The following is a 19,992-nucleotide window of genomic DNA, read 5'->3' on the forward strand; positions in this document are numbered from 1 at the left end:
TTGGTTATATGCTTATGCATGTCAGCTAACTTAGCTGCAAATGTTTCACAATTACATAAATGAAAGGCAATTCTTTTTAGCTTCAGGTCTCTCCATGCAGCTCTAGTAACTGACACCTCTTTTGACCCCTCCCAAAGTTTAGTATGTGACATACAAGTGGAAAGAAATGCATACTACCAGTAATAGCCATTATGTTTTCCTGAATCTGTAGATTATAAGAAGATACTGGATATTTTCCAGTCACTCCTCTAAACAGAAGCCAATGTTTATTCGTATGATGGTTAGAAAAAATATAAACAAAATTTGAGGTGACTTCAATGTGAGCCAAGTAGTGTAATGAACCTATAAAAAGCTTAGTGAGATGCAGTCAGGCTTGCAGATGTGTTTACAAAAAGGAATGTTTTATTTTCATATTTATTATGAGCTTTCTCTGATTTAAGACTACTATATATTGAAACTGAGTAAACAGGCCTTTATTTACATAAACGTCAGCATATCAAAACAAAACTATACAAAAAATATTTCAAAATGGTATTATCTTTGGTAAGTTTTCTGTAATTAGGGAATAAAGAAGCCTCATTGAACCCAAGAAACAGTTCAGAAAGGCGATTAGAAAAAATAAATCAATACCCTTAAAAATAGTCATGCAAAGATGGGATTCTAAAATGCTGTTTGTTGGATTCTGACTGCATGAAACCATCAAAGTGCAGCACTCCAGTAACATTTTAATAACATGTTCAGGTGGTGACATAATAGGCAGCTTTTTGCATTATAGTCCAAATGTCTTGATGCATAATTCCAGCATATGAAAAAATAATTCATATAAGTACCCTTGCATAAGTGGGTCTTTACTTCTCCATCAGCTGAAGTATGGAATGGTGATGAGCCTACCCTTTTATCAGAGTGAAGACCAATTGCATGGTAAATACTAAAGCAGATATAGAGTGATATTTTATTCTGAAAAGCACAGAGGACTAAATAAAGTACAAAACAAAGGATATTTGGGTCCTTCATGGTTTAAAAATTCTGTTCAAAATGTTAAAGTGAGTAGGTTTATAACAAATGAGTTTCCTTTATGAGATATTGAGCATTTTCTTTTCCATACCAAGTCAAATACTATTGATTTCTAAAAGGACTCAAAATTTCCTGAGAAACTGTCTCTCTAACTATTTCCATTGAAGTTAATAGCAAAACTCCCACTTACTTGTCCAAAAGCGAGTCCTAAGCATATAATAATTAAATGAGCATTTGCCAGGCTAATTATATAAAAGAATGGTTCATTCTTTGCTTCCATGAATGTCCTAAATATGAAGTGATTTATGGACAATATTCCTACTGTTAAACTGGTTACTTTGCATAGTGACAAATAATAATCATAAAGGGAAATTATTTTGGAACATACTTCTTACTGCTTATGCCATACAGATACAAATGATGGGAAAATGCTGTATATCTGTTCTTCTCCTTTGGGAATATTTTAATGGCAGGAGAAACTGGCTAATTCTTGCCTAGATAAAATCTGTTCAGTTTTCCTATGCTTAGTTCCCATATGTTCGGGTCCTCAGGAGATGTGAGTTTTTCCATTATTTAATGTGGCTTCTACCACATCCCTTGGGAGTCTGTAATACAGTCCAATAAATCACACCATTAAGGCCACTTTTCAGCCTAAATTTCCTTATATGTATATATGTATATTTATATATTTATATACACATACATGCATATAGACAGTAGTCCTTTTATGTAGTTATATATACTATATATTATATATATATATACTGCTTCACAAAGCCTTCTGTCAATGCTCTTTATGTCACTTGGTAATAACCTCCAGCAATGCACAGAAAGTGTTACAACCAAAAGGGTGAAGTGATAAAGTACTGCTGTACTTTTATGAGCGTGATTGCATGCAAAGACACAGAACTAAATTTGTTACAAGCATAAGTACTGTAAAGCAAGCAAGGCAAAGTGTGCTTTTATCTCTTTGTCTTTCAGTGTGCAAAGTGTTAATTCCAGAGAAGCATCCTCACCATCTGAAATACAAGCATAAACTCCACCTACAGGAGAAACACCTTCTTATACTACATGCTCAGAAACAGCAATAAAAATGAGGCCAAGCCAAGGATTTTAAATATATGTGAGAACTCTATACATTTAACATGCCAGTGGCATCCTGGGGTGTGTCAGCAGGGATGTGGTTAGTAGGTCGAGAGAGGTTCTCCTCCCCCTCTACTCTGCCCCGGTGAGAATATTGCATACAGTTCTGGGCCCCTCAGTTCAAGAACGATGGGGAACTGCTTGAGAGAGTCCAGCGCAGAGCCACGAGGATAATTATGGGAGTGGAGCATCTCCCTCATGAGGAAAGGCTGAGGGAGCTGAGTCTCTGTAGCTTGGAGAAGAGGAGACTGAGGGGTGACCTTATTAATGTTTATAAATATGTAAAAGGTGAGTGTCAGGAGGATGAAGCCAGGCTGTTCTCAGTGACATCCAATGATAGGACAAGGGGCAATGGGTGCAAGCTGGAACACAGGAGGTTCCGCTTAAATATGAGACAAAACTCTTTATGGCGAAGTTGACAGAATGCTGGAACAGGCTGCCCAGGGGAGTTGTGGAGTCTCCTTCTCTGGAGACATTCAAAACCTGCCTGGTTAGGTGTTCCTGGTCCAGCAGAGGGATTGGACTAGATGATTTTTTAAGGTCCCTTCCAATCCCCAACATTCTGTGATTCTGCGATTTAGTGACAGTGCAGTTGCAAAGAAAGGAGGCCAGAGGTTGGAATGGATGTTGGGACTCCTTTGCTGCCTCTCTGCATATGCTTGTATGGTGTAGTGTTAAGAGTGGAGGGTTATTAACTTCTTACTTGTTAGTTTCACACTCATTATAATATAAAGTGTGAACCCAGCACTTCTACATGAAGAAAAGGCAGGAACTACAGACTGGAATCATTATCAAAGCACTTTGAATAGCCAGGAGCACAAACCACAGTAAAAGCCTAGGGACAGGTGCCCCTAAACGTACTTGAAATTAAACATTTGAAAAATAAGCTTTCTGCCGCTAAAGAAGCCATCAGTCACTCTCAAATATATTCACTAAAGATATAGATGACCTTTTCATCTCATATTAGTGCTTTTAGATTTCAAGGGTGTTGTTATTGTACATTGGTTGTTTTTATAATTATTATTATTAACAGATGCACATTATTAGATTTTCAAATCCTGTATATTGACATTTTTCTCCTGATTTCCCTGGAGTTGTGACAATTCATGTTAATTGAGGATCTGACTCATCTCTCCATTCTGAAAGGGAATGTTTCTATATGGACCCCTATTCTTCACTGCAAGATCTTTGAAAATGTTTGTTCAAGGTGATTTTTAGATTATAAACATAGAAAGAAAAGTATAACCATGTGAATGCTACATAGAGCTTTATTGAGTATACAGTAGCTTCACTTGATCTCCTTTTCAGATTTGCATCAAAATGGATATCCATTCTAGACAGACTACCATTTAAAACAAGAGACATACCAAATGAGTAAATGAGGTTATATTACTAATTAGCATACTGTCTCCTACTACCTCCAGTAAGCTACAAAATTTTGACTTCCATTTTATCACATAGATGAAACAGTTATCTTTCAGGGTTTGAAATTTCTGTGATCTTTATCCTTAATAAGCTCAGTAAAAGGCATTCAAATTACATCACTTTTGTCTTGGAAGTTAAATTGGGAAATATTGCATTCTCTGAGATGATAAACTCTGTAGAAGATAAATTATCATGAGAAATAGTTTTAATTGATTTACCATAATAAAAGTTATGTGACTTTGAAGTGCAAATGACACATTAAAATGAAGTTACAGTATGTTGATAATGCAGTGGCTTCTTTGTTAATGGAATTACTGACACTGCAGATGTTTGCAGAAGAGTTGTCCATTAGTGTTAAGTGAGAAAAAATAATGGAAATTGAATATATACTTCATTTAAATCCAAGCTCTACTCTTCTTCTCAGCAAGTGTAAATGTGATATATTTCAACATCACATGAGGTATGATGGCAACCTGAGCCAGAAATTTCCACACAAGATAGTTATTCTGGCTTTATCATTCTTTATCATTATAACTACACATTCCCCACTCACCATCCCCCCCCAAAAAAAGAAAAAATAAATAAAAATTAGTCCTTACCTCATTTTCCCCACTTGAAAACTGAGCTAACAAAACAGCCAGAAGTTTTGGTTAATAGGTAAACAGCAATGGAATATGTACCTTCCTGAGAGGTACCTCGTGTTGATGTTCAAAAATAAGGAAAATTCACATGGGTCCTGGACAACAACACTTGTAAATGTTCTCTCTTTACCACCCTAAGAATCTCATTTTCATAGGGTAAAAATGAAAGCAAACAAACAAACAACTACCTTTATCTCACTGTTTTCTCACAACACTTCTTATCTCTGGTATCTTTACATTTACTGTCCAATGATTTTTCCACCTTTATCCAGCTCTTTCACCTTCACTCTTCTGATTTTACAATCTTTTTCCCCACTCCCAGCCTTTCACTGTCTCTTCAGTTTTCTCTTACCTGTGAATGTTAGAATTCATTTTCAGTTTTCCTTTCCTTGCAAAATGTTTCTTGCTTTCCTTGCATAGAATTTGTATATATTTCCAGTCCTTTCTCTGACCTTTTTCCAGCTGTCATATAGACATATATCCAAACACACTCTTGCATTAAACTACTACATCCTACTGTAAACAAATCTGTTTCTTATGAGACTTTTCTTTTTTTCTTCCTCCTTGCTTTTTATGAACTGAGTTGAAAATTTCTGATATTTCCTCATCTTGTTAATTTTGAGCCAAAGCAACCTAATAAATAAATTATTTTAAATCCATTGAGTTAATAATCTATGAGCTCTCTGTCTGTAAGAATGCAACTATGTTAAAATGCATTATTGCTTAGAAGAATATTTTAATCTGATTATTATTTCAAAAAAAAAAAAAAAAAGAAGAAGAAGCAGTGCTAGTTATAACATTTTACATATTTACACCAATAATGCTAGTATGTTATTTAAATTTTTTATATTAAGTAATGGACAAATATAGATAAAATAGAAGGGATAGCAATAAGCATCAGGTTCTTGCTTATTCATTCATTTGCCAATTTGCTACATTCGTATATTCCACAGCCTTTCAGCTTGACAATATTCTATTTGATTTTTTTTCAGTATCTGTTTAAACAAAACAAAACAAAACAAAACAAAAAAAAAGATGTTTATCTCTTTAAATTTTTGCCAGGAAGCTGTCACTTTCCCATTTACTCATGCTATGTTGTGACAGAATGTGTCAGCTTCTTGCACAAATGAAAAGAGATATAGACCTGTATTTACTTTAGCTGAAAAATAAGTAGTCATCAATTCTGAGAAAAGTGTTTTCCCATCTGAAAAGATGGATAAATAAGAGTGGTTTTGCGAAGTAACTATTTACAAATGCTTGAAGGAATGCAAGCCAATTCACCAGCACTGAAACTGGGAAAGCTTTATCCTATATTGGACTGAAATGCTGGAACTAATCAGTGACAGCTAAGGAGAACTGATACACTTCTTCGAGAGATTCTTAGAAAGATTTTATGTCTGTACATATGTAAGACAGAAATGAAAAAAAGAAGGTATGCATAATGTGTGTACCTCTTCTTTAAAATTCTTAAATGTTTATCAGTCATGCAGAGCTCAAATTTCCACCGTGTAACGAGTTAAAATGTAGGTTGTAATTAGAAAAATCACTTTTTCAAAATGTTCGTTGGAAGTATTAAGAAAAAATATAGATAGCAGAATCCTTAAAATGTATTATATTCTAACTCAGAAAAAAAAATAAAATAATCCATACATCATGAGTCTAGGAAAAGAAAAGCAAAACTGCCCATTAAACATAGAGGTAGATATCAAAAAAAGATATCAAAATTAAATCCCAGATCAGCCAAAATCATGAGCACCCACTGATTTTTTAAAGCACCATGTTCCATCCTAAAGGTTAAATCTGCAAGTTAATCTATGATGCAGCACAAAAAAATGGCTGTATATGGCACAGTACAGAACATAGTACAGAAACCATCATTCTCTGTAAATCAAGAGAAACAAAGAGAAACAGTTTTCTATCCTTGGCTGACACTGCAGTAACACCGCTATACTTCCATCAGTACTGGACCCAAGGCTGCTGTGTGCACCACAAAGGCTGCATTCTCTCTTACATATATTTCTTATGGAATCAATCCATTGAGTCATTTAGCTAAATGTTTCCAGGATATCTTCCAGCTTCACTGGGACTTCTCCCACTTGTCTTGTTTACAGTAGCCTTTCAGAGGAGTTAGAGGATGCCAGATGGATGCAAAGTCCAGCCAGCCTGCTTTTCTGTTCTATGCAGATTACAGATTATACAGTTTCTGTAGCTGTGTGGAAAGACTAAACAGGGCAGCTTTCAAACACAAATTATGATGAAAAAGCAACAGAGGGCATAGATCTGAATCTGTTTCTATGATTCAATGAGATTTCATCCATGATATACAGGTTCTTTATAACCAGGTCTGACTATGTCTCTCATGGGCAGGCAATATGTAATACCTAAAAGTGCTACTGTTTTATACCATGCACTCCGTTCAATGAAGAAATGAGGATATTCATCACATAGCAAGATTGGTCTGTCATCTTTTCATGGTCACCAGTATGTTTTCTGTGATACCAGTCAACATCAGTATTAACAACAGTATTTTTAGAAACACAAAGAACCCTAGGTGTGTTGGAAGTCCACTTTCTTAATCACAAGACATAGATGGAATAAGTAACAACCAGATGTCTGTGAATATTTAATAGTCATTATTTGCCGGTCCTCCCTACTGCCCTTTCACTAAGCTTCTATATCAATCATCAGGGAAACACATCTTTTAAGGACATTGTTAAATAATAGCTACAGGTACACAGCTACTATGGTTGCATGTCCTATGCATGTATCTGTTCTTAGTAACAGCTGCTAGTAAATTTTAATTACCACATTTTGCACCAAAAACTTTTATTTCAATTAGTTCTTTTACACTATAACATTCCAATGAATGAACTAGTCACTGAAGAACAGGGTTTTGATTTCAGTAAGCTAGTGGAAAGCTTTCTTTGCGAAGATAAAGGCAAAAGAGTTAATAATCTGTGTATCTGTAGAGTTCAATCTGTAGGGTTCAGTGACTAACTCCCTGTATCTACTCTGCCCAAACATGTATTTTTTGGCAACTCTGCTAGGGAAAATTCTGTAATAATTTCTTTGTATAGCTGCTTTCCCCCTGAAGAGTAAGCAGGACAATTACCTTGTGAAGCCCATGTGAAAAATTACCTACTGGCTTTATAGTGAATTAGGTCTTCCTTATTTCAATACTTTTTTTTTCTTTTTCTTTTTCCTTTTTTTTTTTTTTTTTTTTTTTTTAATGTTTCATGCAGAAATAAATCCTATGTATGCATGAATATGTATGTGTGTGTGTATGTCTGGATGCACGTGTTTTAATAATTCAAAGTCTTTATTTCATCAACACATGAGAAAGAATAAAAGCACAAACAAGAAAGAAAAAACACTGTATCAAGCTTTTATTAATTCATTTTAATCAAATATTCCTGGAGTAAATCACAACAAACACTTATTTGGATAGAGGTCATATACATACCAAAAAAAAAAAAAAAAAAAAGTAAAGTCAAGGTCATTATATATGAAATTTCTCTAAAATAAACACTTGGGCTTTAGGATATTTGTTCACTGACCCTGAAATGTCAGCTTGACACTGATACTAATGTAGCAGACTTGTCTCTAGAGTTTATCCCACTATGCAAAGGTGTCACTGTGAAAATCCTTCTGAAGTGCTTCAAGTGCATTCTAGAAACCATCTGCATATGTTATTTTATTGCTGTGTCTCATAAATCAATATTATGTAGAAACATCTATAATTTCAAATTATATTAGAAATAGGATAGCCACAGTGCTGCATGTTAGAGGTCCTAATGACACCAGTGGTACAGTACTTACATTTTAAACATTTTATTGAACAGCTTGAAGTTATTCAGCTTATAAAACCTCCAGACTGTTTCCTCCCAAAGCCCTGGGGCTCTGACCTAGTAAAGTTCAGGCTGCCGAAGGCAGGGGAGGAGTCCTACTTGCACTTGCAAATGGATAAATAGTAGAAAACATCAGTAGAAGCTAAAGATCTGAATGCAGGTGGCTACATATAATCAATACAGCTAATAATAAGTAATGACATTTTTAAATATGTGAAAATGATGCTGTAGAATAACTTCCATTAAATATACAAGGCACCAACAATAAGAAACAGGGTGCAATAATTATAAGCATAGGTGTCCATTCGTTAGCACTTTCAATCATAATGCTGTGCATCTAGTCAGCAGGTTGTTAGCCCTATTTACTTTGGAAAATCATCAGCCACCTAATAACCATTTCCTGTTTTTGGACTATGTTACTGCTGTGTACTGTAACACGTTACTAATTTCTCTGAGTATCTCATTTGTATCATCATCCTACACTGAGTTTGAAAAGGACATGTGTCAGAAATTGTAAGAAGAATGATTCCCTTAAGAATTTCTCTTTATCTTACCTCTTTCAGATGGTTTTGTCAGATCAGTGGATGTTGTAGAACAGGTCTTATTGTTCATTTTCTTTCTGTTTGTTGCCTGAATGATAATGATCATTTTCATATTTTTATATTTAACACTTTTGCTTTTACATCTTCCTATTAATTTTTTTCCCACTACACCAATACAAACAACACCCCCTGAAGATTAATATTTTTATCTGAGATGTCCTGGGTTATTATTCCTCATCCTCAACTGTTCTTCCAGGACAGCATATTGGCCAACCCTAAATGAAGGACTCAGTTTCCATAGAAAGTTTTCGAAGATTGTAAATACGCACTACTCAAAAGCAGTTTTGTTCAAACTTCTCCAATATTACCTACAAGTTTAATGCAAGTTCCTCAAAAGACTAGACAAAAACAACAAATAAGAATGAAGGATACAGGATCTGGTCTACCATTCCAGATTATTCATTTCCAGAATAACTTCTGTTTAAATGGATATCGCTATGATTGCCTTGCTAATATATTTCAGTTTTTGTTGTTTTTGTTTGTTTGTTTGTTTGTTTGTTTTTTCTTACACATACACAAGCCACACACTGCAAGCATTCAGATTTCCCTTCGGAATTCATTGGAAACCAATTCGGCCTGGAATATGGCCTTCATCTTTATCAGCAGCTCTTGTTGTTCAAGATAAATTCTTTACAAAACTCTGAATATTATACTTTGTCATACCTCAGCAGATCAAACACTAGCTAGTTTCACAAAAAATGTACCCAGACAACTCCCAACATGTTGAAATACTATTCAAACCATAGAGATAGTTTATTTGGTGTGATCATATGGTCTAGATTTTGTCAGATATGAAAAATATATCCTTTAATTTAAGCTGCATGTATGTATGTACGTCATTCCATATTTACTTCGCACATCATGGTTAAGCCTCTAAGGGCCAATTATAATTTTCCCACTTTGGCCCAACCAGCTGTGGCTGGTTGCCTTGGAAATTATAGCAGGTGGGGTGAGAAGCTGATGGTGGAAACAGCTATTTCTCTAATACAAATCAAGAGCAAATTCAGAAGTTCCAGTTGCTGCTATACAAGACCTGTTATCTTAGCTACCATTAGCAAGTTAGTGAAGGACTTCAGAACAGGGTGAAGGGTATAACAATTTATATCTCAATCTGCCCCACCTATGTATAGGTGAAACCACTGAAACCTCTGCAGATGTATGGTTGGGTCTCCTTGGATATAAGATAAAGATCTTATATTACACCATAGATGCTTAGAAACTTGTTTACTCTTCCAGCTCCAGTTATTGTTGTCCTGTTTCAACCCCAACACAATTCCTGCTTTTGAACATATTCTGTATTAATGCTCTAATTTGTCTTGCCAATATACTTATTTTCCAACATAGCATGGTGCAATCCCTTTTTAAGCTTCCATAGCTAGTCAGAAGTCAAATGTCCTAATACCTTTTATTCTATTACTTCTTACTAACCATTGTACTAGGTGTTCTCATGTAGTCTAGCCAAAAGATTCCCATTAATGACTTGTCATTTGTAACAGCCAGATCTTGTTTCTTTTCTGACAGTTCCAGATAATGTTTTCACTGCAGGTCTTTTCTGCAGAAGCCAAATGGAAGCTGCCTCATGCAGGCTTTATATACTCCCTGTATACAAGCACCAAGTTAAAGCATTAGATTCCAGTTAATGGCACAAGTCAGCTTCTAGTCTAGTACAATGAATTTTCCTTTCAAGTTTCATTGTTCATGTAGGAAATTCAGTCATATAACATAGCCTACAAAGTTAAATATCTACTGGTAAATGGTGTACAAAGCAACTTCTGCAAATCCTACAATGTTATGTGCATAAGAAAATATTTAAATTTGTTGTTATTTGTTGGTTGTGTTTTTAATGTCATAGTTTTCCTTGCCTAACTGCCATAACTGCCACTGGCATTACTGTGAGTAAAGATTTCTTTTGCAAAAGCTGCACTTTGTAGTTATGTAGATCACTTTACTAGATGTAGTAAAGAAAAAAAAAAAAAAGAGAAAAAAAAAAGAAAAAAAAGACTACATGGCTAGAAAGGCTTAAAGCAGTCTTTTGTAAATATATATATATATATATATATATGTATATTAATTTTGTAACTGTAAAACTAACATTCAACTTTTTTTTTCCTCTACTGTGAATAGAAAGTGCTATAGAGGAGACATGTCTGAGACTGAAAAGCATCAACAAAAGAGTTGATGCTTTTCAGTCATGATGCTTTACAAGGCAGTATTCTTGAAAATGAAAACTTTTAGAATATGCTGTATTTTACAGTACATTTCTTCCTTAGAGATATAATTTTATATTATTTTTATATTGTTGTATATTTCTGTCTTGTCACGTGCGTTGACACAGGACAAGGGGGAATGGGCTAAAGTTGTGCCAGGGGAGGTTTAGGTTAGATGTTAGGAAGAACTTCTTTACTGAAAGGGTTGTTAGGCATTGGAACAGGCTGCCCAGGGAAATGGTTGAGTCACCATCCCTGGAGGTCTTTAAAAGACGTTTAGATGTAGAGCTTAGCGATATAGTTTAGTGGAGGACTTGTTAGTGTTAGGTCAGAGGTTGGACTCGGTGATCTTGGAGGTCTCCTCCAACCTAGATGATTCTGTGATTCTGTGAAATGGAGTGAGTATGACTCCTGAAGTTTTAGAGATGAAATTGAATTAAAAATAAGAGAAAAAAGAAGTATTTGTTAAGTAAGTTATGTCTCATATCTATATACTATTTTCACCAGCTGACTAAATTAACTTTGATATAATGTTTTTGGGTTTGTTTTTTTGATGTTTAGTTGTTGCTAAGTTTGCTTTTTTTTTTTTAATATCTACTTTTCTGTCACAACAATATAAAATGTATGTCACAAAATATGAGATAATTTTGTTTAAATAGAGGTAGAGGAAATGCTTATCTACAGCAAAAGAATCATAGAATCATTAAGGTTGTAAAAGACCTTCAAGATCATCTGGTCTGACCATAAGAAGAAATTAGTGAGGAACCTTTCTTAGTTTGATCATACTAAGATGCTGCTGTAATGTCTTTCCAATATAAAAATATTGTCACAGCTATTTTCATGAAGTTTCATGATACAAAAACAGGTTGAGAGAAACATTTTCCAGATCACTTGTTCAAACAAGATCCTCATCTGTGGGAAGAACATGAGGTTCTAGGATGCTTCTACATGTACAGCATGGAAATATGAAACATCTGTATAAAGCTTTAATTTTAAGACACATTGAGTTTTACTAAGTTCAGTTTTGTGCAAAAAAATCACTGTCACCATTCAATTTTATTTTCAGGGTTCTTGGCAAAATGAGGTTTCCTAATGTATCTGAAAAGGAGTATTTTACAAACAGAAAAAGCTAACTGATAGAAACTTTTTGTTGATTATTCTGGAAATTCCAGATACATTTTCTGTATTACTAACATCAGCTATTAAGATTTACAAGCAATACTGAAATCAGTATCCAAAGCTTTTTGCACTTCAAACTAGCTTGAACTGGATAAAGAGATCTGGCATTTCGTATCTCATTCTGTCTGCTATCAGTCCTCTAATGTCAGAGAACAGTGTGATTTATACCTTATGGGTCTGCAAACTGAAAGTTACTGCAGTGTCTTAATGGATGTAGAAAATTGCATTATCATGAGCATTCCCCAGTATTGAAGTCATGTAGGAAGACATGATTTTAGACAAATTTTGCAGCATTTCTTAACAAAATAAAAATACAAATTTAAAAGGTGCAAAATCAGTATATTTAGTGAAATTAATTTGTGCTATTTCACTTAATATTTTAAGTCTTTTATAACATTTTTAAGAGTCCACACATATGAAAAAGACTGACTCACATCTAAGAAGACCAAACAAAGGGTGTTTTCAAAACAACGTTAAAATGTTTTAATCTGGTACACCACTCATATTTCATGGCACAGAAAGCATAGAAAATGCATATTACATTACAGTATGAACATGATGACTGTGAGGAATTTATAAAGTGAGCTCTGGAAGTCTTTATTTTGTTATACTTTATATTTTATTTTATTGTTTGTTTGTTGTTTTGTTTGCTTGTTTAGAATATAAAATAGCATCAAGGTTGTTAATTGAAAAAATGGTAAATGATGAGGGAGATGAGACATTATCACCCATCTATTCATTGGCTCCAAATTACATAGAATTTTTTTAATCCTGTTACCACAAATGAATCTGTACATGATTCAGCAGAACTTCCTAGTGGTAATACAACTGACAGGGAAGCATCAGTTAAAGAAAGCACTAGGAGGTGAATGTGAATCCATAAATAGACTTCTTGCTTGAAATCTTCCCTTAGACAGGTGCATCAGACAGTCACAACACAATAAAAGAAGAATTCCCTACCCTCTTGCCACCAGGCAAAAGCAGGGGACCTAAGAGACAGGGGGAATTGAAAGTGTATTTTTCCTCGGGGAATGCCCTTCCTGCCTACCTCACTACCTAGGTGCAATTATATAACAGGCTCTGGAACTTGATGGACAATGATGTGGATGAAGGTCCATCCAGGTTGGAGTGGTTGCCTAGGGCAAGTCAGCCTATCCCAAGTATTGTGACCACCTCCACCAAGAAAAAAAGAAGGGTTGCTGTCATAGCTGACTCTCTTCTGAGGGGAACAGAGGGCACAATAGACCAGCTTATCCCAACCTGTAGCTAAGTCTGCTGCCTCACGGGGGGCCTGGGTAAAAGACAATACTAGAAAAATTTCTATCCTGGTACAGCACTCTGATTATTATCCATTGATTTTTCATGCTGGCAGTGATGAAGTAGCAAAGAGAAGTCCAAAGGTAATCAAAGGAGAATTCAGTGCCCTGGTGCAATTGGTAAAAAGATCAGGGAAATGAGCAATATTCTATTCTTTCAGTATCAGGGAGTCAGAATCATAGAATCATAGAATGGCTTGGGGGACCTTAAAGATCATCTAGTTCCATAGGGAAGGACACCATCCACTAGATCAGGTTGCTCAGGGTCTTATCTAGCCTGGCCTTGAACACCTCCAGGGATGGGGCATCCACAACTTCTCTTGGCAACCTGTTCCAGCATCTCACTATCCTCACAGTGAATAATTTCTTCCCAATGTATAATCTAAATCTATCCTTTTTTAGAACCATTCATTTAGAACCATTTAAAACCATTTCCAAACATTTAGAACCATTTAAAACCATTCTCCCTTTATTATCACCTTTATTAAACCATTCTTCCTATCATTATCTACCCAAGTAGAGTCCCTCTCCATCCTCTGCATAAGCCCCCTTTAAGTACTGAAAGGCCACAGTGATGTCTCCCCAGAGCCTTCTCTTCTTCAGGCAGAACATCCCAAGCTCTCTCAGCCTGTCTTCATAGAAGAGGTGCTTCCGCCCTCTAAGTCAACTTTGTGGCACTCCTCTGGAGCCATTCTAACATGAAAATCCTTCTTGGGCTGGGGGCTCCAGACCTGGACACCGTACTCCAAATGGGGCTTCACAAGGAGAGAGTAAAGGGCAACAATCACCTCCCTTGACCTGCTGGCCACTCCTCTTTCGATGCAGCCCAAGATGCAGTTGACCTTCTGGTCTGCAAGCACATGCTGCTGGCTCATATTGAGCCTTTCATCCACCAGAACCCCCAAGTCTCTCTCTTCATGGCTGCTTTCACTGAGTTCTTCTCCAAGTCTGTACTCATGTCTGGGATTGCCCTGGCCCAGGTGCAGCACCTTGCACTTTGACTTGTTGAACCTCACTAGGTTCACATGGACCCAATGCTCAAGCATTTCCAGGTCCCTTTGTATGGCATCCCTTCCCCCTATTGTATCATCTGCACTGCTCAGCTAAGTGTCATATGAAAACTTGCTAAGGGTGCACTCAATCCCACTGTCTATGTCATTGTTGAAACAATTTAAAAGCACCAGTCCCAAGACCGGTCCCTTGAGGGAAACCACTCATCACCAGATTCCATCAATGATTCCATAGAACCATTGACAACCACTCTCTGGGTATGGCCATCGAGCCAATTCCTTATCCACTGTGTGGTCCACCCTTCAAATCCATATCTTTCCAGTTTTGATATTAGGATATCATGTGGGATGATGTCAAAAGTCTTACAGAAGTTCAGGTAGATGACTACGTGGAGGCACTGTCATGGCAGTGGGAGAGGCATTGAGCAGGGCCCAGCCAAAGCCCTCAGAACTCACAATTTTGAATACGTTTGGCACTGTTGCTATTCACTGAAATCACAGTTGCAGCCCAAGCAGTTGGAATTAAATACATAGGAATGAGAAATTAACAAGCTGCCTGTAACGCTGCATCTGCTGTTGGATATTTGACTGGCAGGCCAAGAATATGTCTGGTAGTGTCTGGTTCAGGTTTTTTACATGCACTTGGTGGGTTGAACTGTTGGCCTTTGTTATTAGAGGGTCTTTTGACAGAAATAAGGAAACCATGGGAGCTTTCCAAGAATTTCCACAGGTTGAAGCTGGTAGGCTGTACAACAAACTATCCGCCCAAGCAGCCTAGAAGTAATTCCTGCAGTTATTGAAAAGGCTGCAAGAACCAGCATGTATGGTTGTCCACGTTCCTGCTATATTGACATACCTGGGGATTTAGTGAATCTTGAGGTGAACAAGAGCTCTGTCAACTATATAGAATGCTGCCAACAACCTCCCATCAGCATGGCTGAACACTCTGCTGTATCCAAGGCAGCATCTATCATTGCTGATTCCAAGCAGCCTCTGTTAATCATTGGCAAACACGCTACTTATTCAAATGATGGAAACAACATCAGAAAGTTGGTGGACCTTTGTGGACTGTCTTTTTTGCCTACACCAATGGCAAAAGGAGTAGTTCCTGGTAACCATCCAACTTGTGTAACTTCAACAAGATCCACAGCATTAAAGCATGCTGATGTAGTCATCTTTCTTGGTGCAAGGTTGAACTGGATTTTGCATTTTGGTCTTCCACCAAGGTTTCACAGAATCACAGAATGTTAGGGATTGGAAGGGACCTTAAAAAATCATCTAGTCCAATCCCTCTGCTGGACCAGGAACACCTAACCAGGCAGGTTTTGAATGTCTCCAGAGAAGGAGACTCCACAACTCCCCTGGGCAGCCTGTTCCAGCATTCTGTCAACTTCGCCATAAAGAGTTTTGTTTCATATTTAAGCGGAACCTCCTGTGACTTGTTAAGTTTCATCAGGTGGTCTCCAACATGCTCATCAATTACAGTGGTAGGGACTTTGCTCCCCCAGCCTCCATCTATACGTTCAGGGAAATGAAAGACTTGGGATGCCTGACTGGCAGTGAAGACTGAGGCAAAGAAGTTGTTAAGTACCTCGGCCTTCTCCACATCCATCATTGCCAGTTCTCCATCTTCATTTGTCAGAGGTGGTACATTCTACTTAGTTTTTATTTTGCAGCCAATTTACCTGTAGAACCCCTTCTCATTATTCTTTTCATCCCTTACCAAGGTCAGTTCCATCTGTGTCTTGGTGTTCCTGATCCCATCCCTGCACATCTGGACAGCATACTCTTGCCTAGGTACATGGCCATGTTTCCATTGTCCATGCATTTTCTTCTTTTGCCTAACTTTGACCACTCAGTCCTCGTACAGCCACACTGGTTGCTTACCTTCCCTGTTTGATTTATTACATATGAGAATAGAGAGCTCTTGTGCTCTAAGAAAAATATCTTTAAAGAGTTGAGTCGCTGAGGTGATCAGCTGTGGGGTGGATGTGTTCTGCATTGGAGTGGGGGATGGTGGTGTGCAGGGTTTCCCTTCACTGAGGCCCTTTCAAGGCAGTCGAGGGAGAAACCAGGACCTGGCAGGCCTTGTGAGGGCAGCTGATGAGGCTCAGGCAGAGCCAGAAGCCCTACCCTACTCCCTCCTCCCCTGCCCCCATCATACAAAGGCAGCCCCTGGAGAGAGTAAGTGACAAGCACAGAGAACAGAGTGGGCAAACAGGGTGTGGCACAGCAGTTTGTGAAGCAGTTTTTTCAGGCAGGGTGAGTAGGGAGGGTCATTTTATGTACTGGGATCAGCAGAAGAAGGGCCTTCCGCTGCAGCAGAAATGGTGTCCACCCATCAAGCCTCCTGATCTGAGGCTGAAACCCAGACAAGGGGGGCACAATCTCCCAGGGCAGATGCCTCCACCCAAACACCTCCCAAGGATTGAAAGAGCAGTCCAGACCCTCAGTTCCAGGTAATTCGAGTCTCTGGAGGTCCCCCTAGGGCCTGAAGGCAGAGGTGGCTGTCATGAATGCAAGTGTGCCCAAATGGATAAGTGTTTCAAACATGTGACTCTATTGCAAGAGGAGCTCACCAGACAGCATAGTAGTATTCAGGAATCTGAGCAAGAGATTGACAAATGGTATTATACATTGACATGGTCCAAGAAACAGTCCTGCCTTAAGTCCAGGCAAGGGGTAGGTAAAGAAGCCTGCAGGCCAGATGATGCAGCACATTTGGAAGACTCACAGGACAAGGGAGAGTGGACCCTTGTCTCTGCTTGGAGCCAAAGGAGGAATTTCTCCCTTGGTCCTGAAGTGTCCCTGTGCAAGAGATATGAATTTCTAGGGCAGGAGAGAGGAGACTTCCAGAGAATAAGTAAAGACCAGTAAGACCAACCACAGGGAACTCACAAATGCCAACCACATAAAGTCGGCTTAGTCTCCCACCTACATCAGAACCAGTGCCACAAAGAAGATAGGAAGGGTGTTATTCATTGGAGGCTATGCTCTGAGAGGCAGCGAGTCTCCCATTTGCCATCCAGACAATCCCTCCAGAGAGGTTTGCTTCCTGCCTGGGGCCCATATTCATGATATTAAAAAGATCCTACTGAGTATGATGGGTTCCAAAGACTACCGTCCCTTCCTACTCTTTCAAGTAGGATCAAACAGTGCTGTGACAAGGAAATTCCGAAATATCAAAAAGGATTTCATGTCCCTTGGAAAGGTGTTGAAGGGATCGGAAGCACAAGTAATGTTCTCCTCTGTCCTCCAATTGGTGACTGGGACCCAGGAAAAGGGAGACAAACAGACCATGTGAATGATTAGCTGTGAGGCTGGTGGCAGGCCCAAGGGTTTTGGTTTCTATGACCTTGGACACACTTTTGAGAGACTGGGCATGCTGACGCCGGATGGGGCACAGCTGACCAGGTGTTGCAAGAGAGTTCTGGGCAGCAAACTGGTTGGGCTTATCAGGAGGTCTTTAAAATCAATGCAGTGGGGGAAGGGGATGTACATCTGAGTGAAAAAAGCATAGCTGAGAACATTATCACTCTAAGTAACAGCAGGGACATGTTTCTGAACTGTCCCAATGCAAACAGGAAGGGTTCTGGAAATGTGATGTGACCAATAGCCCAGCTGTTGTCGCTCTACACCAATGCACACAGCATGGGAAACAAGCAGGAGGAGTTGGAAACCACAGCAGTTAGACAAATATCATCTAGTTGCTAACACGGAAATATGGTGGCATGGATCACATAACTGGAACACTGGAATAGAGGGCTACAAACTCTTCAGAAGGGGTTGGGGTGTTGCCTTCTACATTAGGGAAGGGATTGATTGTGAAGAGATGCCTTTGAGAAATAGCCACGGACAGGTTGAAAACTTGTGCATGAGAGTTAAAGACCACATCAATAAATGACAAGTTGTGGTTGGAGTTTATTGCAGAGAGTTTATTAAGGGGAACGTGTGGATGAGGCATTCTTACTCCAACTACAAGAAGCATCATGCTCACACGCTCTCATCTTGATGGGGGACTTCAGCCACCCAGATGTCTGCTAAGAAAACTACACAATGGGTTGTAAGCAATCCAGAAGATTCCTAGACTACCTTGAGGATAACATCCTGGTCCAGGTATTAGACAAACCAACCGGAGAAGAGTTACTTGACCTGGTGCTTAACAACGTGGAAGAGCTCATTAAAGAGGTCAAGATTGGAGGCAGTCTGGGCTGCAGTGACCATGCCCTGGATGAGTTTTTGATTTCAAGTAATACTGGCCTGGAAACGAGCAAAATCAGGAAAGTTATTTAAAGATGTAGTAGTAGATGAGATCCCCCGGAACACTGTCCTTAGGTACAGAGGAGCTGAGCAGAGCTGGCAACTCTTTAAGGATGTTTTCCTTAGAGCACAAGAACTCTCCATCCCCCTGTGTAAAAAAGCAGGAAGACAGGGCACACAGCTGGGATAGCTGAGCAAGGACCTGCTGGTCAATCTGAGGCTCAAGAAGGAAATGCACAGGCAGTGGAAGCAGGGACACGTGGCCTGGGAAGAATACACGGATGCAATCTGGATGTTCAGGGCTGGGATCAGCAAAACCAAGACAGATGGAACTGAGCTTGGCAAGAAGAATAACATGAAGGGATTCTTTAGTTGCATTGCTCAAAAAGGAAAGGCCAAAGAGAGCATACCCCTTATGATGGATGATAAGGGTGAACTGGTAACAACAGACAGGGAGAAGGCTGAGGTACTTAACAACTTCTTTGCCTCAGTCTTCACTGCCAGTCAGGCATCCCAAGTCTTTCATTTCCCTGAACGTATAGATGGAGGCTGGGGGAGCAAAGTCCCTACCACTGTAATTGATGAGCATGTTGGAGACCACCTGATGAAACTTAACAAGTTTATGAGGCCTGGTGACATGCATCTCAGGGTCCTGAAGGAATTGGCTGATGGAATTGTCAAGACTCTTTCCATCATATTTGAAAAGTCCTGGCACTCAGTTATGTCCCTGGTGACTGGAAAAAGGGAAACATCACTCCCATTTTTAAAAAGACTTGAAAGGATGACTCAGGGAACTACAGACCGGTGAGCCTCACCTTTTTGCCTGGGAAGATCATGGAATGTATCCTCCTGGAGGCAATGTTATGATAAGGTTACCAACATAGCTGACCAAGGGAAGCCAGTTGATGTAAATTTTTGTAATTCAGCAAAGATTTCCATATCACAGTATATTTCAGGACAAAACATCCAGCATAGAGCTAGATAACAGGCTGTATGAAAGGGTGGGTGAATAACTGTCTGATGGGCTGGGCTCAGAGTGTTATAGTAAAAGGTGTTACATCAGGCTGGCGGCCAGTCACTGCAAGGGTTCTGCAGACATCCATTTTACGGCTAGTTCTCTTAAGCATTTTTAAAATTGATCTGGATGCAGGACTTAAATGTATATTAAGTAAGTCTGCAGATGACACTTAGTCTGCAGATAGCACTAAACTGGGAGGAACTGTTGACTCCCTTGGTGGTAGAGAGGTTTCCCAGAGATATTTTGACAGGCTGGAGGGCTGTGCAATCACCAACCACATGAAATTCAACAAGAGCAAGTGCCAGATACTGCATCTTGGATGGATCAGC

Source organism: Aythya marila, assembly GCF_965140915.1.
Source record: "Aythya marila genome assembly, chromosome: 1".
Classification (NCBI taxonomy): Eukaryota; Metazoa; Chordata; class Aves; order Anseriformes; family Anatidae; genus Aythya; species Aythya marila.